We start from the raw sequence: 19,490 nt of genomic DNA on the forward strand, positions 1-19,490 counted from the left end.
CCTCTCCGAACCCGGGAGAATCCGAGAGAAGCAGAATCGCCTGTCTCCCCTCCTGCCGCAGCGACCTATCCGCCGCAAGGTCGGAGATAAAAATGAGAATGTGCATGATAGTTTCTGGAGTAGGGTTTCAATACTTGACTTGCCAACATTATTGGTAAGTGATGAGATAAAAATGAGAATGTTCAAAGTTAGAATTGTCCTCGCTTATTGATGCCCAGTTCACTACATGGCTTTTGATATTGATATTTTTCTTTCTTTCACCGGTGTCTAGCACTATTAGCTTCTTACAAGGGACTGGTTTGTCCCAAACTACTCTCTTGGCAAGCCTTGTGACTTGATGCAGCTGGGGATTATACTTGATGTCCTTCCTTCCTTACACCATTGCCATTTTTGAATATGTTTAGGAGATTTGTATTTAGCAGCTAACGTCACCTGTAAAATTCTACATGTAGAATAAGTTCAGAAAGTTCATTAGGAATTAAGCTGTGGATGTGGAACTGAGTGGATGTGTCTTGGAAACCATAGTTGATTGCCTGTATTCTTCTTGTTACTAATAACATCACCGTGCGAGGACGACGGAGTCGTGCTTTTGGTCATGGAGCTGTGCGAGGGCGGGGAGCTCTTTGACCGCATTGTGGCGAGGAGCCACTACTCAGAGCGCGCGGCAGCTGTGGTCATGAAGACCATTGTTGAGGATGTCTTCATGATCCGTGAGTTCCTTCCTCAGTTCCTTGTGTTGGAATTGGCAGCAACTTGGGCGGAGACGGAAGGATGTCTTCTCCTGCTCCTCCCTTATGAGATGGACTGCGAAGCCCTGCATAATAGACATTGATGAAGCCGGAAGAGGCGCCATTTTGGGTACACTTATTTTCTCCTTCATCCCCCATTTCCTCCCTTCTTTCCCACTATGATCACTTGATTTCGCTGCGTATTTCATTGACAAAGAACGATCATCATCTATCAGTTTAGGTCCCATGGTGTATGGTTGCTTGTACTGCGCGAAGTCCTACCAGAAGACCTTCGCCACTTTGAACTTCGCAGGTCCAAATCATCCTCATCTTCTACTTCTTGCTGATTTTTTCCCCCTTTGATGAAGTGTCTTCTTTCTAATTAGAAAAGCTTGGACCAGTTGAAGTTTCTATGTAGGTACGGATGTGGGCACATTGATTTAATCCTGTGATTATGTTCAGAATAGATAATTAACATAACATTTCTTCCACTGATACTGTCTTTATCTGATTATTTTGTGTTGCTAACAATGTGGTGCAGCCGTGGAACTATCTATGCTAGTGTTGTCTTCTAAAATAGTTCGTGTATTGCCGTTAATGTTGTTCTAAGGAAAGAATTTATCTCACAATTCATTGTTTACTTAACATTTTGTTCCTTGCATTTCGCTAAGTTAGTTTGCTAAAACAAAAGAACACTTCGTAAGAATGTTTTCCTTATTTTCTCCTCCTTGGTAATATTTTAAGAACTATTGGCAATGCACTTATTGAGATTGTTTTCATGTCTAATTTGAATATTTTGATCTCTGAGTGTCTGGAATGAGAAGATTAAGTTCATAATGTTATGAATGGAGTGAACTATTGGCAATGACACTGCTTGAACAAGAAGCAATTTTTGTTCAGTGGAGTTGAGGGAGAGTTTTATTTTTACTGTATTCATCTATTTATTTTAGTCTTAAAGTTCTCCTGGTTAATGAAGTTAGAATGATTAGTTACCATATGAATGCATATTAATGATCTTCATTTTTGTTGAGTCTCATTAATGATCACTTCCATTCAATAACATAACTTGAAGTTTAGTTTTACTATAAGGGCGTGCTCTACTTATTTTTTTTTTCTCTTTTTACCCGAATTCTAGGTGAAAGATTTTCTGAGATAGTTGGAAGCCCTTATTACATGGCTCCAGAAGTTTTAAAACGGAATTATGGACCATAAATTGATATATGGAGTGCTGGAGTTATACTCTATATCTTACTGTGTGGAGTTCCACCATTTTGGGCTGGTAAGCTTTCTATCAATAAATCCATTTTGCTCACTTCATTATTTGTTCTACCACTTTCTACAAATAAGTTACTTATTGTCTACTGTAAGCTTTCCATGAATAAATCTATTCTTTATTAGTTCTATCACTTTATGCTAATAAGATACTTATTGTCTATTAATTAATACACTTTTTGTATTTCCTCAGATACATTTTCTATCTAACGAGCTATGATTTCTTAATTGCAGAAACTGAACAGGGAGTTGCTCAAGCAATTCTTAGGGGCGTAATAGATTTCAAACGGGAACCATGGCCTAGTATTTCTGACAGTGCTAAAAATTTAGTTCGGCTGATGTTGGAACTTGATCCCAAGCTTCGGTTAACTGCAAAGCAAGGCAGTCTTTCATGATCTTTTATGATTCACATATTCAAAGTTTTTATGTGAGTATTGATTCTTCATTATTTTCTGATATGGTATTGCTAATTTATAAAGATTAGCTTGAACTAAACACAATCGTTACTGTTAGTTCCATAACAAAATATCTTCAGGATTCAGAATTGCTCATACTTCTTTTTTTTTAATCATAAACATATTCCTTATATCCAACCCTTTTCTGTTGAATTTTACATGATTTAATTCCCTAAGTTTCTTCTCATTTTAGTTCTAGCTAGAAGAATATGAAGCTCAACTAGCGTCTATTATCACTATCAGGAAGAAAACTTTTCTTGGGTATGCCTAATGTAGTCTGACAAAAACCAGTTCATAACTGCTATTCAATTCAAAGGATTTGTCATTTGTGTGATATACAAAACAGTATAGTAATGTTCACCAACCAACTTTTAAGCATAGAAAATGGGTAGAAAGCGGGCCCATCTCTTTTCTCTTCTCTTGCGAGCTAAGCAAGCACGTCCACCTCCTGTTGCATCCTAGCCATTTCTGCCTTTAAGTCATTGAGAGCATCCCATTCCTGCACAAATTACCATTATGTTTAGCTTGGATGCTAAAACACGTGATATATAACAATATTTCTAATACCCTTAACGTCACACTTAAAATGACATCAGTGATGCCCATCCAGGAAAATGGCAAAACACTGTATTTACCAAAAATCCAAGACAAAAAGTCGCATGACCACTAAAAATTTAAAAATAATTGAAATCATGAGATAAGGATACAATTGAAATGGAAGGTATAATGATGAAACCAACAAATTTCAGAGTACAAACCACAAAAAAGAGAGCAGATAACAATAAATAATATTTGGAAATCAAGTACAGTTACAAAACACTAGTTTCATGGTTGTTTATATTGACTATACTTATTGTGTAACTATAGAAGAAAGGTTGCACACAATTTCTGAGCAATGCATGTTTTGCCTCACCCAATTGTTTAGATGCATCCCAGAGTGCCACAGTGGTGATCTTGGAGGCAAAAATAGTGGTGGAAACACATTAGATCTCCTAGTAGCTTGATTTGGACCATCCCTTCTCTCATCCCCATCTTTTACTGGTGTAAGTGTAAGCAGTGGTCTGCCCATATCCCAGTTGAATGGAGTTGTGCCTTGTCGTTGAACATAGGATTGTATTAATTGATCTAAACTTTCACGAAATCCGATGTGAAGAAGGTTAGAAACACTCCTCCTGCAACAAAGTAATTCAGCACAACAGTAACAGAAGTGCAGTATCCAGTGATGGTTAAATACAAGGAGCTAAAAGAAAATGTCGTACCTACTAAGGAGTTCCCTAAACTCAGTATTCTATTTTATTTGATACATGTACACATTTGTTTTAGTTATTTGGCATATGGTGGATTTATGTATTTTTACAGTTTACAAATCTCAAGTACTCCAGAGTTGAAATTGACGAAGTGCGGTTCGAGTGGGCTGAATGCATGCTAGATTACATTTGAAGTGCGGTTCTACTTTGATGTGTTAAAGGAATGTTCTACCTTGATTTTGATATCTATTAGCTAGATTTTGATGTAAAAAGAATGTTTGGGTATTTTATGGATATTGTTGTAAGAAGATTATTTATATAATTTGTGAATATTTGTGTATTTTATGGATATTATTGAATGAAGAATATTTGTATAATTTGTGAATATTTGTGTTTTTTTTTGTTATTGTCGGTTTTTCATTGTTTCGGAAATCAAATTTGTGCTCTAAAAAAATATACATATTACATCGGTTTTCCATCGCTGCAAAACCGGTGTTATTAACTAATATTACATCGGTCATTTACCGTTGCCAAAACTGGTGTTATTAACATACAATATTACATCGGTTTTACACCGTTGATGAAACAGTGTCGTTAAGTGATACTACACCGGTTAATAACCGATTCAAAGACCGGTGTCGTTAAGTGATACTACATCGGTTTTAACCCGATGTCTAAAATGGTAGACTTTTAACATCGGCTTCATAGACATTGGTCGAAAATGAAATAGACACCGGTGGAAAACCGATGTCTATGAAGGTTTTTGTTGTAGTGACTAAACGTGGCTAGCGACGTTCACAGGCCGCAAACCACTGAAGAACTGGTAAGTAGTGCTCTGATCACCGAGCATTACCAGAACAGCATCAAGCAGCAGAAGTAAGCCTTCTCAGAGTCCGAAGGCCAAGGAGGCTCAGGTACTCAGAAACACCAAGGCCACAGCTCTAACTGGAAAGGGAACTCTAGTAACAAACGTAATCCAGGGAGTTACCCAAAAGGAGGACCAGCTAGTAAACAACCTAGCTATCCCAAGTGTTCCACTTGTGGGAAATTCCACCCAGGAGTTTGTCGCAAGGGCACACGAGGATGCTTCGAATGTGGCCAGGAAGGGCATATGGCTAAACAATGCCTGAACAAGACCAGCTTTCCCGCACCACAGCCGATTCAGTACGGAGACAAGCTAGCACAGTTGCACCAGATGCAGGCTGCTTTAGATGGCCCACACATCAGCCAGGGTAGACTAGAAGCCCCCTCAGCCACGACGAATGCGAGGATCTACTCACTAACCAGAGAAGATGTAGAAAATGCCTCGACAGTTGTTACAGGTCAGATCAGTATTTTACAGAAAAATGCAACTGTCTTATTCGATACTGGGGCAACCCATTCTTATATATCCAGGACATTTGTCGAAAAGTTAGCAATATCTCCAGATGTACTCTGTGGTCAGTTTTTGACAACACTACCTGCAGGAGAAATCATAGCATCCACGCACTGGCTCCGAGCAGTGCCAGTCATTATAGCGGACAGAGAACTCTTTGGTGATCTAATTGTGCTAGATATGGCTGACTATGATGTCATCTTGGGAATGAACTTCCTGATCAAGTAAGGCACCTCCATAGAGTGCCATAAACAGCAAGTTGTATTCCAACTTGAAGCAGTTGTGCAGTTTGGGTACATCGGAGAACCAAAGAGAAAAGCCAAGAAGTTTCTCTCAGCTCTAAAAGCACAGAAACTACTGGATTCAGGATGTACGAGATTTCTAGCACATGTAGTCAGTACCAGTTAGGACAGGCATGTGACTACCAAGCAGTCTTCCCTGAGGAGTTACCCGGCTTAACACTAGACAGGGAGATTAAATTTGAGATAGAACTTATCCCCGGTACAAATCCCATCTCCAAAGCACCCTACTGCATGGCTCCAGTAGAACTGAAGGAACTTCAGGAACAACTACAGGAGTTTCTCGACAAGGGCTTTATACGCCCTAGCCACTCACCATGGGGAGTGACCGTATTGTTCGTGAAGAGAAAGGACGGGAGCATGCGCCTGTGTATAGACTACCGGGCACTAAACCAGGTCACGATTAAGAACAGGTATCCTCTTCCCAGGATAGATGACCTGTTTGATCAGCTAAAGGGAGCAGCAGTGTTCTCTAAAATAGACCTCAGATCGGGATATCACCAGATGAGAGTTAAAGAAGGTGATATACCCAAGACAGCTTTCAGGACCAGATACGGACATTATGAGTTCGTAGTCATGCCCTTTGGCGTGACAAATGTTCCAGCTACTTTCATGGACCTCATGAACAGAGTATTCAGAGAATACCTAGATAAGTTTGTTATCGTGTTCATCGACAACATTCTTATATATTTCGGAACTCAGGAAGAACACGCAGAACACCTGAAGATAGTACTGCAGACCCTTTAGGAGAACCAGCTGTACACCAAGTTCACGAAATGTGAATTCTGGCTCGATCAGGTATCCTTCCTGGGTCATATCATCTCCAAGGATGGTATCATGGTAGACCCCAGTAAGATAGAGGCTGTGAGTAACTGGAAAAGACCTAAGAACGCCAGTGAAATCAGAAGCTTTCTGGGATTAGCAGGCTATTACAGAAAATTTGTAGAGGATTTCTCCAGGATAGCATCCCCACTGACAGCTCTCGCCAGGAAGAACAGAAAATTTCAGTGGACAGAGGACTGTGAGAACAGCTTCATCGAGCTAAAAAGAAGATTGACCAGTGCTCCCATTTTGACTCTGCCAGAAAACACAGACAACTTTGATATTTACAGTGATGCCTCTAAATTGGGACTAGGAGCAGTACTGATGTAAAATGGCAGGGTGATAGCCTATGCCTCCAGACAACTCAAGGACTATGAGAGGAACTACCCTACTCATGACCTTGAGCTTGCAACAATTGTCTTTGCCCTCAAAATTTGGAGACATTACTTGTATGGAGCTCAGTGTAGAGTATATACAGATCATCAAAGTCTGAAGTATTTCTTCACTCAGAAGGATCTGAATATGCGACAGCGCAGATGGCTCGAGATGGTAAAGGACTATGACGTAGACATCCTCTACCACCCAGGAAAAGCCAATAAGGTGGTAGACACACTTAGCAGGAAGTCCAGTGCCACCTTACTATCTCTAGCATCCATGTCACCACCCCTACAAAAGGAGATTTCAAATTTCGGTCTCGAACTTATAGTTGGACAGCTCTCTACTGTGACATTAGAATCTACCCTGCTTGGTGACATCCAGACAGCTCAGGAACAGGAACCTGAAATTCAGAAAATCAAGCAAGGGATAGCAGAAGCAGAAAGTGGAGATTTCAGAGTGTCCGATGGTGGGGTATTGTATTTTGGTGACAGACTATGTATTCCCGATCAGGAGGAACTACGGAGGAAGATCCTAGACGAGGCTCATAGGACTCCTTACACGATGCATCCTGGTTCCACCAAAATGTACCAAGACCTAAAGAGACATTTTTGGTGGCCTGGGATGAAAAGAGACATCACTAGGTATGTCAGTACCTATCTGACCTGTCAGAGGGTCAAGGCAGAACACCAGAGACCAGGAGGAGTTCTGCAACCTATTCAGATCCCAGAATGGAAATGGGAGGATAGGTTTTGATGCCATCTGGGTAATAGTCGATAGATTGACTAATTAGCGCACTTCTTAGCTATCAGGATAACCTACTCCATGGAGCAACAGCCCAGTGGTATCTCAAGGAGATTTTCAGACTGCATGGAGTCCCACGAACCATTATTTCAGACAGAGACAGTAGATTCACGTCACACTTCTGGGAGTGTGTACAGACAGCATTGGGCACCAAGTTAAAGTTTAGCACAGCTTTCCATCCTCAGACAGATGGTCAGACAGAACGAGTAAATCAGGTACTCGAAGATATGCTTCAAGCGTGTGCCCTAGACTTCAAGGGAAGTTGGTGCAAATATCTGTGTTTAGCAGAATTTGCATACAACAATAGCTATCAGGCCACTATCGGTATGGCACCCTATGAGGCTCTCTATGGGAAGAGGTGTAGATCTCCAATCTGTTGGTATGAAAGTGGAGAACAGAAAGAACTAGAACTTCAGATAGATCTAATAGCAAATACCACAGCAGCTATACAGCAGATCCGCCAGAGGATAGAGACAGCTCAGAGCCGCCAGAAAATCTATGCTGATACACGACGCTGACCCTTAGAGTTTTCAGCTGGGGATACAGTATTCCTCCGAGTGGCTCCCATGAAGGGAGTAATGCGTTTTGGGAAGAAGGGCAAATTAAGTCCCAGATATGTCGGGCCATACCTTATCACCAAAAGAGTTGGCAAGGTAGCATATGAGCTAGAGCTACCCCAGGAGATGTCAGCTATCCATAACGTATTTCATGTCTCTATGCTGAAGAAGCATATCTCAGATGCCACCTAGGTGATTGAGGCTCAGGCGGTACAAGTTCGTTAAGACCTCAGCTATGACAGTCGGCCTATTTAGATAATAGACCGAGCAGCTAAGAAATTACGGAACAAGGAGGTACCATTAGTAAAAGTCATTTGGCAAAATCACACAACAGAAGAGGCAACTTGGGAGACAGAGGCTAATATGAGGCAGAAGTACCCAGAGTTATTTTAAGTTCGAGGACAAACTTTTTATAAGGTATGGGGGATTATAACGGCTGAAAATTCTCAAATAAAATTTTAGAAATATTCTATTATTTTTCTGGAATTTTAGAATATTTTTATAGAATTTTTGGAGTAGCAGAAGTGGCAAAATTAAATAAAAACGTAAAACAGTCTAAGCGGGAATTGAACCCGCGACCTATGGACCCTATGACTTATAGGGTGACTTTAGTAACCATGGGGCCCCAGCAGGGGTGTGCTGAAAGAAGAGTAAAGCAATTATATTTATGATCGAGTTGGGTCGTATTTACCACTTAATATAAATAGGGAATTTAAGTGGTAATTTATTATTTTGGAACGACACCTCTCCCTCACCCTCACCGTCGTTTCTCTTTCTCTCCTGCACCCTCTCAGCATGCCAAGTCCCAAGAAGCCTAGGGTTCCATCCCTAGAGTCGTAGGAGCATCTTCCGGCGACAACTCCGACACGAGGACGCTCCTCTCCGCGAGAAGAACGTGTAGACGTAAGAAAATCGCGGAAGAGATCTTCTTCTCTGGAAACCTAGCGATTGAATTTGTAAGAAAACTAGTGCAGGATGTTAGTAACCCCTCACCTGCAGTATAAGTAGTTAATCGCATGTTTTTATGCTTTTGGTTCAGCCATATGCAAATTTTTCGGCACGTAGGGTGTATTTGACCCTCCTCACAGGTTTAGGGTTTAGTTGAGCACCTTTAGATGGACCAGACATGTTTCCCCCTTCAGTATTGGAATTTTGGACACTGTCGGGTGCCTAGAGGTGGTCCCTTAATAGATAGGAGAGTTAGAGCACACCGAGTGCTCGATAAAAAGACCAGTACAGTTATATGCTACAGTGGACATTTTAATAGCTCAGTTAAATGCCCTAGATGCATTTTTAAATAGTATGTTAAATCTTGCTTCAGTTTATATGGGACTACGGTCCAATGGGTGGGCTCCCATAGTCGCCTCTAGGTTCAGATAACCTAGCTCTAGGTTCAAATAACCTAGTAAGAGCAAGATAAGATAAATCAGCTTATGAATCAGTATTTTACTTTTATCAGTGGCACTGTACTGGACTCTCATTTGTCCTTGGGTTGGGCTCCCATAGTCATCCCTAGGTTTAGATAACCTAGTAACCCTACTAGATTCGGGACTAGCTACCTCGGGCCTAGTCAGGGATGCGTGCATAGCAAGTATAGTTGTCGGGCCCATCAGCAACATGATTATTATTTTTATCTATTATGAAAATAGTTTTCAAAACTTCACAAATCAGTTATATGAATATAGTTCAGCTTCAGTATTAACCTAACACCAATTTTAGCTTAGCCTATGTATCAGTTTAGCTTTCTTGTTGATACAATAATGGTTTTATGTCTTGAGTATTTTTTCAGCATGATCATCAGCATGTATTCCAATTATCATCCTTTAAAAAGTATGATTTCATCGATTGCATGTTTTGTGAGGTAGATGGTTCTTACTAAGCTCCTAAGCTTATAGTTTCCTTTTTCCTTATACTGCAGATAAAGGTAAAGGGAAGATGGATTAGTGGAGGCTGGAGTTCAATGCAACCAGATGTGTGTGAGAAGGAACTTGGAATAAAGACCCTTCGAGACTAGCAAGTTTAAAGGATTAGAACTCTTTATATCTTATCTTCCGCATCTTTAGAATGTTAAAATGTTATGAATCGTAAAAGCATGCACTATGTTATGCCTAGACTTTTAGCTACCGTGATGTTAGTCGGTAAATTATGAGTCATGACATGATTAGTAGTATATCAATGTTGGTTGGTTGATACAGTCATGTTGTACACGAGATTACTGAAATGCAGCAGAAATCAGAGCTCCAAACGATCAGCCGATCGATAGGAGGGTCCCCAATCGATCAGCCGATCTATTGGGAAGTGATATGCCGCGTACAGAGAGCTGATGAATCGATCAGCTGATCGATCGGCCATGGATCGATCAGCTGATCGATTGGGAAGTAATTCCCGCAAACAGAGAGCTGTTGAATCGATCATTGGATCGATCGGAAAGACTGGATTGATCGGTCGATCGATCCAGAAGGTTCTTCCATGCACAGGAGCACGTTGAATCGATCAGTGGATCGATTGATATGTTCCAATCGATTGAGTCCCGACCTCAATTGATTGGAGAAGCCTGATTTCGGCTGGGAACATCTAATTTTAGTCTCTTGACTATACGGAGAGTTTAGATTTCATTCTTTAGTATATGTACAACACTGACTAGGTATTTGAACACAAGTTATAGGTTTTACTAGTCGTCAACAGAGTGAGACTTTAATTAGTATAGCTTTCCGCACTTTATAGCTCAGTTTAGCACAATGTAACCCCCGGCCTTACAGCTTAGCCAGTAGAAGGTGGGGCGTTACATAGTGAAAGGATCTTCCAGGTTATCACTTGATGTAAACAAAGCGGCAACAACTTCTCCTCGTTATACGATTTCTCGTATTGGGTGGTACTTGCGCTCTATTGTGTTTACTTGCCTTTTGGACTTATGGTTTCTTCGAGTTTGTTACAACACCACTATTATTACAATAAATTGTAATAATTTTGGGCAAACCAGAAAACATGTCGAAATCCATCATGAAGTATCTGAGCCATACAGCTTCTATGACTGCCTCAGAGGCTGCCACTTACTCAGCTTCTATGGTTGAGTCCCAAAAAGCACTTTTACTTATCACACTTTCATAGTTATGACTTTACTTCCTAAAGTAAACACAAAACCCCGAGGTCGACTTACTATTGTCCCTATGTGATTGGAGGTCAAAATCTGTGTAACCCACAGGGATCAAATCATCTACTTAGTAATCTAACATATAATCCCTAGTCCTTCTCAGGTACTTCAATATATGCTTTACTATAGTCTTGTATCCCAGTCCTGAGTTACTTCGATATCTGCTAACTATGCACTGGGCAAAACAGATATCCGATCTCGTGCATAGCATACAATAAGCTTTCCAACAGCCGAAGCATAAGGAACATGATTTCATGTCCTTTATCTCCTTTGATGTCTTCTGTAACACCCCACCCTCCTCACTACTGGTCTATGAGGGCAGAGCGCTACTGGACTACTAACTTTACTTAATTAGAGTTGTTCACATGTAAAGATCAACACATAAACTCTCTAAACATGCAACCGATAGCAGCGGAAAACATAAACAACTTATCTCTACATTCTACTCCAGCATATGAGCACAACTAAAACTATACTTCAATCTAATCATGCTGAAATATATGTATTAATCTGAACATGCATGCAACCATTATACAACTAAGATAATAGGTCTAATGTGCATAACAATTTAAATGAAAGAATTCTAAATACATGGCATTCTTAATAAATTCTTATGCTAAATCCCAAGGCCTCTATAGTCCAGGCATCACACATCCATCCGCACCTCCTTGTCGTCTTCCTTTGCTATAGCTTTTCCTTTCCTTCGTTTGCAGTAAGAGGAAAATGCATCTATAAGCAAAATTGCTTAGTAAGTGCTATCTAACTCTCAAAACTCGAATATGCATGTAAACATACTGAAATGCTAAACATGTAAAGCTGCATATCTAATAGCAAATAACAGGTAGGAAACCAAACAACGTGCTAGCATAGAAGAAAACTGAACTTGCTGATTTTTAAACTTAAGTGAAGCTTGTTTTACTTGTTTAAAAACTTATACTTTAATACTTCAAAATAATAATAAACTTTCTTCTTGGGTCCAGGCTTAGTACCAAAGCGCGCTCGCTAATAGAAACTGAGGTAGCGAGCCATCAGTCCTACGAGGGCAAAGACCTTGGTCTTACCAGGGCCGAGACCTCGGAAACGGACACCTGGATTTGTTTAACGACAACCTCGGAAGTCGGGTACTAGCCTCTTAAAAAAATAAAATACTTGTTATCTTTTATTAATTCTAATATATAATGCCTCGGCATTTTAACAAACACCTTGTGTGCCAAAATCCCTAAAGTCTTGAGTTTGGGATCTGCTTAAAGCCTAGGCCTTTTTCTTTCTTTTCTTTATCTTTCTTATACCTTTCTTAAACTCAAAATACTGATAGGGAACTCAAAATCTAGAACTGAAATGCTTAATGAAAAATCTTCAGTGCATAACAAAATTGTACGGAAATGCTTAATAAAACTACACTGAGATGCTTAATAAAACTATGAAAAACTAAAACTGAATGCTTCAATCTAAAACTACAATGCTAAATAATTGAAATACAACAACCTTAAACCTATCTAAAACTGCCAAGCTAAATAATTGAGAAACTAAAATTGCTAGACAATTTAAATATTGCATACTATGCAAATCAAAGTTCTGCATTCTAAGCTAACAAATTCCTGCACTATAATTTCTAAAGCAAATCAAACTTCACAGAACCAAATTAATCATGCACATAAGTCCTAAAAGAAGTGGTTTAATAAGCACAAAACAAATCTGTACAGCAAACTCTAATATAATTTAAACTTCACAGAAACCAGTACACCTCAAATCAAGACAATGACTTGCTGTCTGTCTAAAAGAAAGTAATCAAAATCCAAAGCCAACACTTTGAACCAGAACCACTTTGAATTCATGTTATAACCTTTTAGATTTGCCCACAGGATCACAACTAAATTAAAACCAAGGACACCTTCGATTCCACCTCTAATCACCCTACTATTCCTGGGATCACTCATGAGCAAAAGAGAGATCAGATCATCAGAGGAGTTCAACCAATGTGAGTAAATCAAGTACACCATCGAAGATGAGTCAAAATCTTCCAAAACTGACAAAAATTCTGACAGCAAACGGGAAAGTAATACAACATTAAAATCCAGGAACCACATGAACAGGAATGTCATTGACTTCTAACTCCGAATCCCAAATCTGTCAGGAAATCTATAGGGCAACATGCTGAAGAACAATATTGCGAACTCCAAAAATCCCTAATCCGTTGGGAAGACAGAAACACGACATGAAACGTCACTGTAAAGAGAACATCAATATTCTAAGTCCAATTCCGATGATAATATGACTAGGAAATCTAGAAGAAAAAGGAGTAAAAGTTGCTCGAATCAATCCTTAAGCAATGCACAAACTGGAGAAAAACTTCCGGAAGCAACAAAAAGAATGAAACATCATCCATCTTCATGGCATACTCAAAGTAACAAAGGAAACACCAAATCAAACTCGAAACTACCCTTACCGCAGGTGAGTAGCAACTTACCTTGCTTCTTGGACTCAAAACCGAGAACAAAAGCTCTAGGGTTTTCGGTTAGCTCGAGCTTTCCGGCCTCCTCTTGCGCCTACGTGATCACCTTGCTGAGAGGATCGTGAGAAGGCGAAGACCTCTCGGATTGGAGTCTTGATCGGCCGCTGAAGACAAGACCTAGCCGCTGCTTTGTCTTCCGCACGAGCTCTGCCGGCGCGAGCGAGAGACAAGAAGAGAGGGTAAAAGCTAGGTCACGGGCAAATCCAACATCAACTTATCTCTCTTATAACCTAGTATTTCTGTTATGGCTTAAGACCCATTCATTATTAATTTGTTCACAAAACACCTGGAGAACACTTGGCTAGCCGAAACCACTTAAGACTTGGGTCGGTCGGAGGTCGCGGGTTTGAATCTCGGCCGAATCCCTTTTATTCCTATTTATTTTCTGTTTATTAACTACTACTTAAATAAATTTCACTCTTCCTTTAATCAGCAATGCCCGCTTGGGTACTTGGTCAGCCGAAACAACTAAAGGCTTTGCTTAACCGGAGGTCTCCGGTTGGAACCTCGGCTTAATTTCTGCAACTTGTTTCTTTTGGTAAAAATACCAAACGAACTCCAAAAATTATCTAAAAATACTTTAAAAATTTCTAAAAATCTCAAGAATATTTCTAAAGCATTCTTAAATATTTTAAAGTACTATTAGGACTCATAACGAGGAAATTTGGGTCGTTACAATTCCCCATATCTCATAAAAAGTTCATCCTTGAACTTAGAATAATTCTGGGCAGTGGGTACTCGTTAAGTTTAGGCAAAAGAAATTGACACAAAAGAGTGGGTAGCCCCAGTATCAAATAAGACGGTAGCTAAATACTTAAGGATAGTTATTTGACCTGTGTCTACCGTGGAGCACCGGCAGCTTCTTCCTTAGTGAGAGAAAATACTCTGGCATCGGTTGGAATGGGCAGGGCTTCGAACCGTCCCTGACTGAGATAGGGTCCCTCTAGTGATGTTGTCATGTGGTGTAACTGTGCAGGCTTGCCTCCATATTGCACTGACTATTGCTGAGGTACCTTAAACTTGTTAGGGCATTCTTTAGCTAGATGTCCTTCTTGGCCACATGAATAACATCTGGTTGTACCCAAAAGACAGGCTCAAGGATGTAATTTCCCACATTTAGGGTAGGGAGTAAACTTGGTCTGCTTGTTTGCTGGACCTCCCTTTTGGCTACACCCTGTATTCCATCGTTTCCATTTGTTATCTTTGCCCTTCCCGTTCTGCTCACTTGCCTGGGGTTTCTGACTCCCTGTTGTCTTGTCCTCCATCTTAACTGGCTTGGCCTGCGTTTGTTGTGCCTTGATGCTGTTCAGGTAGTGCTCAGCGACTAATGCCCTGCTGACCAGTTCTTCCCCAGTCGGTGGCCGATGAGTTCCACTACTGACATTAAGTGCTATTCCTGGTCTCAGCCTTCGGAGCATCAGTCTGACTCGTTCCTTCTCTGTACTCACTAACTCTGGGCAGAGCCGAGCTAGCATGTTGAATCTTCTGACTGCTTCTTCTACTTGCAGGTCACCTTGCCTGAATTCTATAAACTCCTCATAATGTTTATTGGTGATCTGTTGGCGGAAGAATTCTTCGTAAAACTCTGTCTCGAAGTCAGCCCAGCTCATCCGATTGACAACTCTCTTGCTCTTAACTCTCTCCCACCACATACAAGCATCTCCTGATAAGCAGAAAGAGGCACACTTGACCTTCTCGACTTCTGGCCAGTCAAGAAGCTCCATGGTGCTCTCCAGTGTCTTAAACCAAGCCTGGGCATCCCAGGGATCAGTCGTGCCTGAAAAGCTTTCTGGCTTTAGCTTTAGCCACTTTATCAGGTATGCTTCTTGTCTTCTTGGTGTTGTGGCGACTTCCAGGGCGGCTGGTGGAACCTCAGTCACCACTGGAGTCTCCACATTGATATTTGGAGGAGTGAGAGGGACTGACTGCCGATTCTCCATCAGATTGACGATCACTTGTTGCTGCTGTGCTACTTGTCTCTGAAGTTGAGCAACAACTTCGGAGAGATTAGGCTCAGTTGTTCTAGGCACTTCGTTCTCCTGAGTCAGGTTCTTAGTACGAACGGTACGGGGGCATCCTCTTCTTGCCATCTAATTATGCAGAGAGAGAATAACTAAAATCGTATCTATTCTTCCTAGACATACATATAAAAAAATAGGAAAAACCAAACAAGAACTTCTTATCTTACTTAAACACATAAGCAAGTATCTTTAAGAATTTCTCTATACTACAAATAATAAGGAAAAGCATAAAGAAAGTATAAATACATTCTTACTTGAAGACGACAAGGCTGATGTTGATGTGTGTGTGATGCTGGAGAATAGGAATTGCTCTGATACCAACTGAAACACCCCACACTCCTCACTACTGGTCTATGAGGGCGGAGTGCTACTTGACTACTAACTTTACTTAATTAGAGTTGTTCACATGTAAAGATCAACACATAAACTCTCTAAACATGCAACTGATAGCAGCGGAAAACATAAACAACTTATCTCTACATTCTACTCCAGCATATGAGCACAACTAAAATTATACTTCAATCTAATCATGCTGAAATATATGTATTAATCTGAACATGCATGCAACCATTATACAACTCAGATAATATGTCTAATGTGCATAACAATTTAAATGAAAGAATTCTAAATACATGACAATCTTAATAAATTCTTATGCTAAATCCCAAGGCCTCTATAATCCAGGCATCACACATCCATCCGCACCTCCTTGTCGTCTTCCTTTGCTATAGCTTTTCCTTTCCTTCGTCTGCAGTAATAGGAAAATGCATCTATAAGCAAAATTGCTTAGTAAGCGCTATCTAACTCACAAAACTCGAATATGCAAGTGAACATACTGAAATGCTAAACATGTAAAGCTGCATATCTAATAGCAAATAATAGTAAGGAAACCAAACAACGTGCTAGCATAGAAGAAAACTAAACTTGCTGATTTTTAAACTTAAGTGAAGCTTGTTTTACTTGTTTAAAAACTTATACTTTAATACTTCAAAATAATAATAAACTTTCTTCTTGGGCCCAGGCTTAGTACCAAAGCCCACTCGCTAATAGAAACTGGGGTAGCGAGCCATCAGTCCTACGAGGGCAAAGACCTCGGTCTTACCAGGGCCGAGACCTCGAAAATGGACACTTAGATTTGTTTAACGACAACCTCGGATGTCGGGTACTAGCCTCTTAAAAAAATAAAATACTTGTTATCTTTTATTAATTCTAATATATAATGCCTCAGCATTTTAACAAACACCTTGTGTGCCAAAATCCCTAAAGTCTTGACTTTGGAATCTTAATGCCTTGACCTTTTTCTTTCTTTTCTTTATCTTTCTTATACCTTTCTTAAACTCAAAATACTTATAGAGAACTCAAAATCTGGAACTGAAATTCTTAATGAAAAATCTTCAGTGCATAACAAAATTGTACGGAAATGCTTAATAAAACTACACTAAGATGCTTAATAAAACTATGAAAAACTAAAACTGAATGCTTCAATCTAAAACTACAATGCTAAATAATTGAAATACTACAACACTAAACCTATATAAAACTGCCATGCTAAATAATTGAGAAACCGGAATTGCTAGACAATTGAAATATTGCATACTATGCAAATTAAAGTTCTGCATTCTAAGCTAACAAATTCCTGCACTATAATTTCTAAAGCAAATCAAAATTCACAGAACCGAATTAATCATGCTCATAAGTCCTAAAAGAAGTGGTTTAATAAGCACGAAACAAATCTGTACAGCAAACTCTAATATAAATTAAACTTCACAGAAACCAGTACACCTCAAATCAAGACAATGACTTGCTGTCTGTCCAAAAGAAAGTAATCAAAATCCAAAGCCAACACTTAGAACCAGAACCACTTTGAATTCATGTTATAACCTTTTAGATTTTCCCACAGGATCACAACTAAATTAAAACCAAGGGCACCTTCGATTCCACCTCTAATCACCCAACTATTCCTGGGATCACTCATGAGCAAATAAGAGATCAGATCATCAGATGAGTTCAACCAATGTGAGTAAATCAAGTACACCATCAAAGATGAGTCAAAATCTTCCAAAACTGACAAAAATTCTGACAGCAAACGGGAAAGCAATACAACATTAAAATCCAGGAACCACATGAAAAGGAATGCCATTGACTTCTAACTCCGAATCCCAAACCTGTCAGGAAATCTATAGGGCAACTTGCTGAAGAACAATATTGCGAACTCCTAAAATCCCTAATCCGTTGGGAAGACAGAAACATGACAAGAAACATCACTGTAAAGAGAACATCAATATTCTAAGTCTAATTCTGACGATAATATGACTAGGAAATCTAGAAGAAAAAGGAGTAAAAGTAGCTCGAATAAATCCTTAAGCAATACACAAACTGGAGAAAAACTTCCGGAAGCAATAAAAAGAATGAAACATCATCCATCTTCACGGCATACTCAAAGAAACAAAGGAAACACCAAATCAAACTCGAAACTACCCTTACCGCAGGTGAGTAGCAACTAACCTTGCTTCTTGGACTCAAAACCGAGAAGAAAAGCTCTAGGGTTTCCGGTTAGCTCGAGCTTTCCGGCCTCCTCTTGCGCCTACGTGATCACCTTGCTGAGAGGATTGTGAGAAGGAGAAGAGCCCTCGGATTGGACTCTTGATCGGCCGCTGAAGACAAGACTTAGCCGCGGCTTTGTCTTCCGCCCGGGCTCTGCCGGCGCGAGCGAGAGAGAAGAAGAGAGGGGAAAAGTTAGGTCACGGGCAAATCCAACATCAACTTATCCCTCTTATAACCTAGTATTTCTGTTATGGCTTAAGACCAATTCATTATTAATTTTTTCACAAAACACCTGGTGAATACTTGGCTAGCCGAAACCACTTAAGACTTGGGTCGGTCAGAGGTCGCGTGTTCGAATCTCGGCCGAATCCCTTTTATTCCTATTTATTTTCTGTTTATTAACTACTACTTAAAAAAATTTCACTCTTCCTTTAATCAGCAATACCCACTTGGGCACTTGGTCAGCCGAGACAACTAAAGGCTTTGCTTAACCGGAGGTCTCCGGTTGGAACCTCGGCTTAATTTCTGCAACTTGTTTCTTTTGGTAAAAATACCAAACGAACTCCAAAAATTATATAAAAATACTCTAAAAATTTCTAAAAATATCTAGAATATTTCTAAAGCATTCTTAAATATTTTTAAGTAGTATTAGGATTTGTAATGAGGAAATTTGGGTCGTTACAATTCCCTAAATCTTATAAAAAGTTCGTCCTCGAACTTAGAATAATTCTGGGCAGTGGGTACTCGTTAAGTTTGGGCAAAAGAAATTGACACAAAAGAGTGGGTAGCCCCAGTATCAAATAAGACGGTAGGTAAATGCTAAAGGATAGTTATTTGACCTGTGACTACCGTGGAGCACCGGCAGCTTCTTCCTTAGTGAGAGAAAATACTCTGGCATCGGTTGGAAAGGGCGGGGCTTCCAACCATCCCTGACTGAGATAGGGTCCCTCTATGTAACACCCACAGAATTATAAGATAAGTATATGGGTGTTATTTTCTTTAGAGCATAAAAGTAAGAAGAATCAAAAGAAAAAGAAATAAGAGAAATAAAAAGAAGAGGTGAAGGTTTGAACCTTGAACCTCTCACAAAGAATAGAAATAAATTTATGTATGATAACCACTAGGATAATGAACAACATATGAATGGAAAATGATGGGAATGGTAGTTAAAAGTGAGGATATAATTAAGTGAGGGAAACAAGAGAAAATCAAGTAGCTTTCTTCCTCTTGTTTACCTCTTGGTTAAGGAAAAGGAGTAAGCAAAAGACAAGTTGTCTTTTCTATTTTTTTCTCCTTGTTTTCGTGGGGATTAAGAGAGTGAGAATGAG

The sequence above is a fragment of the Zingiber officinale genome, chromosome 6B, assembly GCF_018446385.1.
Source record: "Zingiber officinale cultivar Zhangliang chromosome 6B, Zo_v1.1, whole genome shotgun sequence".
NCBI classification, from domain to species: domain Eukaryota; kingdom Viridiplantae; phylum Streptophyta; class Magnoliopsida; order Zingiberales; family Zingiberaceae; genus Zingiber; species Zingiber officinale.